The sequence below is a fragment of the Penaeus vannamei genome, chromosome 18, assembly GCF_042767895.1.
Source record: "Penaeus vannamei isolate JL-2024 chromosome 18, ASM4276789v1, whole genome shotgun sequence".
Classification (NCBI taxonomy): Eukaryota; Metazoa; Arthropoda; class Malacostraca; order Decapoda; family Penaeidae; genus Penaeus; species Penaeus vannamei.
The window spans coordinates 30,185,899-30,192,163 of NC_091566.1; the positions used below are offsets into that span (position 1 = coordinate 30,185,899).

Consider the following 6,265-nt stretch of genomic DNA (forward strand, 5'->3'; position numbering starts at 1 on the left):
TATATATATATATACATATACTTACATATTCATGTACATACATACACACACACACACACACACACACACACACACACACACACACACACACACACATATATATATATATGTATATATACATATATGTATATATATATACATATATGTACATATACATACATATCTATATACATACATACATATATATATATATATATATATATATATATATATATATATATATATATATTATATGTATATATATGTGTATATATATATATTTATATATATATATATATATATATATACACATATACATACATATTCATACACACACACACACACACACACACACACACACACACACACACACATATATATATATATATATATATATATATATATATATATATATATATATATATATATATATACAAATACGCATGTATTAATGTATGAGCATATCAGAATGTGTACACAATTACCGCACATATTGGTTGAAACATAAGTACTGAGGCCAAATCGTAGCTTTAGCCACGGCGGATATGCAAACCGGTTGCCGCTGGTTCCATTATTGGTAAAGGGTTCTGTGAGGTAAGAACGCGTTTCTAGGTTAACCTTGGGCTTTCATTTTATTAGTGGAAAAATCTGAGATCCACCTTTGTGTCTTTCCTTGGCCATCGTCTAAGACAAAGGTACGGAGAGACGAATGAAAAGAGAGAGGGAGAGAGGGACAGAGGGAGAGGAAGAGGAAGAGGAAGAGGGAGAGGGAGAGGGAGAGGGAGAGGGAGAGGGAGAAGAAGAGGAAGAGGAAGAGGAAGAGAGAGAGAGAGAGAGAGAGAGAGAGAGAGAGAGAGAGAGAGAGGAGATGATGAGAGATGGGAAGAGAGAGAGAGAGAGAGAGACAGAGAGGAGAGAGAGAGAGAGAGAGGAGAGAGAGAGAGAGAGAGAGAGAGGAGAGAGAGAGAGAGAGAGAGGAGAGAGAGAGGAGAGAGAGAGGTGGGGGTTTAGAGAGAGAGAGAGACGAGAGAGAGAGAGAGAGAGAGAGAGAGAGAGAGAGAGAGAGAGAGAGAGAGAGAGAGAGAGATGAGAGAGAGAGAGAGGGGGTTAGAGAGAGAGAGAGAGAGAGAGGGGTGGGGGGTTAGAGAGAGAGAGGGGGGGGTTCGAGATAGTCAGAGAGAGAGAGAGAGAGAGAGAGAGAGAGAGAGAGAAGAGAGAGATGAGAGAGAGATGAGAGAGAGAGAGAGAGAGAGAGAGAGAGAGAGAGAGGTGGGGGTTAAGAGAGAGAGAGAGAGAGAGAGAGAGAGAGAGGTGGGGGTTTAGAGAGAGAGAGAGAGAGGGGGGGGTCGAGATAGTCAGAGAGAGAGAAGAGAGAGAGAGAGGAGAGAGAGAGAGATTGCGGAGGAGAGGGAGAGAGATGAGAGAGAGAGAGAGAGAGAGAGACAGAGAGAGAGAGAGAGAGAGAGAGAGAGAGGGGGGGGGGGGCTGCGAGACGGAAGCCTAAGGAAAGAATGGGACTGAACACCCATCCCCTATCCCATAAGCGATGGCCCCGGGGGAAAATGGTGCCAACCGTTACCTGTATAAAAAAGGGCTAAAAATCCTCTTTTGCATTTCCAATCAGTGTTCCCGATCTAAAGGTTAGATCTCCTAGTTGTCACCATAAGTCTCGCGGAGGACCAGGAGAGCTTGCCAATCCCTTGTAATCCGAAATGTAATCCACCCCTTCAAAAAAGAGGGAAAAAAATCCCCAACCACAGTCTTCTGAAACACCCCCTCTCCTCTTCCTTCTCCTCTTTCCCCGCCAGCCCCCTTCCGTGATATCACTTCGGCCATTCCCCATGTTTTATTCTGCTCACAACGGCCTGTCACCCATCCCCACGGTTTGAAAGAAAAATGGAGCGATTGATGCGGAACGATATATGACCGGAGGTGGAAAATACCCACTTAGTAGACGGGAACTGATCGAGAACTACTGATGAGAAGGGAGAGAGGGAGTGAGGGGGGAATGAGGCAGAAAAAAGGGATAGACTGATGAAGAGAAAGATAGGTAGATGGATAGATAGAGAGAGAGAGAGCGAGAAAGAAAGAGAGAGAGGGAGAGAGAGGGAGAGAGGGAGGGAGGGGAAGGGGGTGGGGTAGGGGTAGGGGTAGGGGGAGAGAGAGAGAGAGAGAGAGAGAGAGAGAGAGAGAGAGAGAGAGAGAGAGAGAGAGAGAGAGAGAGAGAGAGAGAGAGAGAGAAAGAGGAGAGAGAAATTAATTTTCGATATTTATAACTCTCTTCCTCTCACGCAATACCTACACACATTCCCTGACTGGACTTCTGGTTTCTTAAAATAAACTTAAGTACTTTCTCTTATTTTTTCCCCTACTCTTATACTTCAAAAATTGGTGAGACTAACTCTTTGAGATGTCTTCCCTGAAGATAAAAATGGCTGCTATGAAAATATACACAAATAAACGACTTTTATTTAAACCCATAAGATTAAGTTTCTGTCAACTTTCCATGCCAGACAGTTTCATAAATCCGGCCTCTCCCTATGAAATAAAAAAACAGTCGCTTACACAGCTTCCAACTATTGGTTTTCAATTTATGTAATCCTATTTTTACGAGTATATTTCTTGCCAACATCTGCCCTCGGGACTACCACAAGAAAGCAAGATGGGAATATAGCTATAGGCCTTCCTTCCTGAGTTAGAATGTAGTGGAGCACATATTTTTTTCGATTCCGGAGTGAATTTTGTCATTATTTACTTTTACTCGTTTAAGAACAGGCATGAATAAACTCGCCACTTATTTCATCTGAATACATACATAATTTTCTTTGCAATCTTTATCATATTCGTGTCACAATATCTGTAATCACATTGACTTTCAAAGAAGCCTTGAACCGTCTCAACGAATGTAAGTCACTTGATTATTCACGGGGTACTTTTCTGTGGGGACATGTAGTAATATGAACATTTTGACGTCGAATTAAACGATTTCATCTAACTTACAGTACCTACATAAAATCATCTCTCACTTAAAGATAAATTTCCACAAAGTGTTCTTGTCCTATAGATACTGACAGCATTACACTACTTATAACTAGTAATAACTGAATCTGAGAAGATGGCGGACACTGAACGGGTTCATGGACTTTACTTATTAATTGATCGGGGGCCACAGAGTGAAAAAGGTTGGGAACCACTATTGTTAAACTATATGAGAAAGGAATATTTTTACTCGCGCCTCTATCTTTGAGGCCAAATGTCGAGAAAGCGACTGTTGTATTTCGTGTTATGTCTGTCATAATGGACTAATCTGTTGCATATTCTCATATTAGGTAGGACAAATATGAATTAGATATTCTGGGACCTTTCAGTTTACAGAATACATTTTGGTGTTCCGATGAAAAATCCTTAATCACATAAACGTGTGTAGAACAACGAAAACATAGTCTGTATCATACTTACTTTCAATCTATAATTTCGTATTTCATAAAATAAAAAATCTTTTTCATGTTCATGTTTGGTATACGCTATCTTAGCATTTTCACTGAAGCTATTATAGACATGCAAAAACATGCATGGCTTGTACATTCTGGTCAGTTAAGATTTCATGAAAAGATAGTTTGCATTATGTGTAATTAGTAAGTACTGTTTATACATACGTAAATATGTGTGCAATGATAATAATCCTTAAACTGAGCTGAGGAAATTAATGCCAGCGACAAGAAAATTACGACTTATGCTGCATGCCCGAGACCACTCCCTTCCGCAGCCAGGAGCATTGCAGAGTAGCAGCGTTCCGGTAATCATAGTTCCAGTCTCCATGCTGGAAGGTCTTTCACACAGCCTTTCAAGTTTTCCGCGTACGATATTGATCAGAAAGAAGGAGTCGACTGCGCCTGGGTGCTGCAGTTGTTAGAGGTTGCCAGAAATACAATTCCTCCAGAAGGGGAAGACACAGCGATCACTCTACATTGTGTCCTGCCGTGAGTCATCATACGTGTGTGAATTCGGAGTAACAGACGGGGAAGAATGCGTTATCATGAAGGTACGACGATGTTAGCGCTAGCACCGTGTTACACCACGTTACTGCTGAGCGACGGTGTTACGGGCCCTGGAGTGAGCATAGGGGTGATGAATGAGCCTGTGGCAGCATTGGGTTTAGGGCTGAGCTCGCAGGCCCGTCGACGCAGTCACGAGGACCCGACGAGGGCTGGCACTCAGGCCTCCTCCTTCCCTTCCCTCCCCCGCCTCAGGGCCAAGGCACATATTATTGCGCGTGGCGAGTGGCACTGCACGTGGCTCTTACTCTCGTGAACTGTGGGAGCAATCTTGAAGATCATACCTGTCTTGGAAACTGATAAGCGTATGGAATTCACGTTTTTCTTGTTTACGTTACTACAAGGGCAAATTTGCTCTGTTGGACCACAGCAAACGGGGAAGAGCCTTTGATTAGTAGGGGTTATGGTGACGTCATATGTTAAGCGATACAGGAATACAGTGAACTGTGATGAAGGAAGCTAACAGATGGTTGTCCTTTAAGGGAATTCTGTGGAACTGATGTGCTATTACTTACTATGATCAATGGATGTCAATAACATAGATCTTTCACAGTCACAGTGGAATTATTGATACAGTGGAGTTATTGATATGGTCCAGTTACATATACAACCATTATAAGTTTTGTCTTCAGATATGAAAGAATATCAAATGGATAATAATATGTTCCACAATATATAACATGCATTATGTGTTTATAACCTTAACAGTATTTGATTTATAGTTAAACAACCAAAGAAATTAACAGGAATATGAATGATTGTGAGAACAGTGAATTCAGCGATACATGATGTTTATAATCTGTGTTTCACTGAATAGGAAAGAATTGACTGCATGTTCTCTACTCTTAAAAATACTGATTGTGATGAAGTGATGGAGAGAAAACATGGTTTAGACATTTTTCTGAAAGCTTGTAACGAAATGATAAAACAGATATGTCAATGATATATAGAATTCAGCATTTGACTAATCTTCTGAATTAAACTTGCTCATATATTGATTGTATTGTCCATTATGGAATGCAATACATTATTTTTCCTTTTAGCTAGATTTATAATAATTATAGAATAGAACTGTTTAGTAAGCTTTTTCAAAAATACAAGTGACTTACCAGTACCCAGAATATTTCTAAATTATTTAGTATATTAAACAAAAAAATATGTAAACTTCATTTTCAGTGATGAACCCATTCATCATATTCAATGAAATTAAGCCAGTGACCTGGTTCATTCATGAAAAATCACATGATTAGAAGCCAGTTTGCTAACTCTGCAGTTTGCATGCAACATCTCATGCTCAGTCTTCTTACTCATGTATGCATTCTTGATTTCATGTACATATTAAAAGAAAAAAAAAAGAACTCTCCTGATGCATGCATGTGCACATTTCAAGGTCCACGTGGGGCGTGAAATTTTTGAAATTCTATCATTGCTTTTGTTTGAAAGGTATGGTCGCAGGGGGAATTTTCTTTAGCGTGTTGCCGGCTAAGTTGCTGTATATTACCACCATTTTCTTGTCTTTTTTGATAATTATTACCACATTTATTGTGCATATTCACCAATGTTATCATAATTATTATAATTGCTATGATTTTTATTTCACTTATTTATTCATATTTTTTTATGTATTGAGGTTACTATTGCTGATTATAAGTATTATTAGTAGCAGGTATCAGCATTGTTGTTATCAGCATTATTGATATTATTATGATAAGTAGGGTTGATTGGCACAGTAATAACTATTATTATTATTATTATTATTACCACAATTATCATTGTTATTTTATTTTTGAGAATTTTTTGTTTTTGTTTTTATTATTATTCATTAATAATAATCATCATAATAATAACGATCATCATCATCATCATCATCATCATCATCATCATCATCATCATCATCATCATCATCATCATCATCATCATCATCATCATCACTACTGCTGCTACTATTCTTATTATTACTCTTATTATTACTATCATTTTATTTGTTATTATTATTATTATCATCATCATCATCATCATCATCATCATCATCATCATCATCATCATCATCATCATCATCATCATCATCATCATCATCATATTGTTATTATTATTATTATTTTTTGCCTTTTATTATATTTTCACTTTTATTTTAATTTTGCATTTATTTTTTATATATATTTTATTATTTTTCTTCTTTTGTTTTGGTTTTGTTTTATTATTTTTGGTGTTGTTATAGCTATTATTATGGG

General features: G+C 38.2%; 1 protein-coding gene across 3 annotated transcripts in view; it reads left to right on the plus strand.

Annotated features, from left to right (window-relative positions):
• The first annotated feature begins 3,735 nt into the window (after positions 1-3,735).
• Positions 3,736-6,265, plus strand: part of LOC113814212 (E3 ubiquitin-protein ligase LRSAM1) — a 20,711-nt gene continuing 18,181 nt past the window's right edge. The window contains exon 1 of one of the 3 annotated variants that reach the window (XM_027366248.2): positions 3,736-4,021. The gene's annotated coding sequence lies outside the window, so the exon portion shown is untranslated. The other 2 variants (XM_070133122.1, XM_027366247.2) reach the window with 2 other exon arrangements.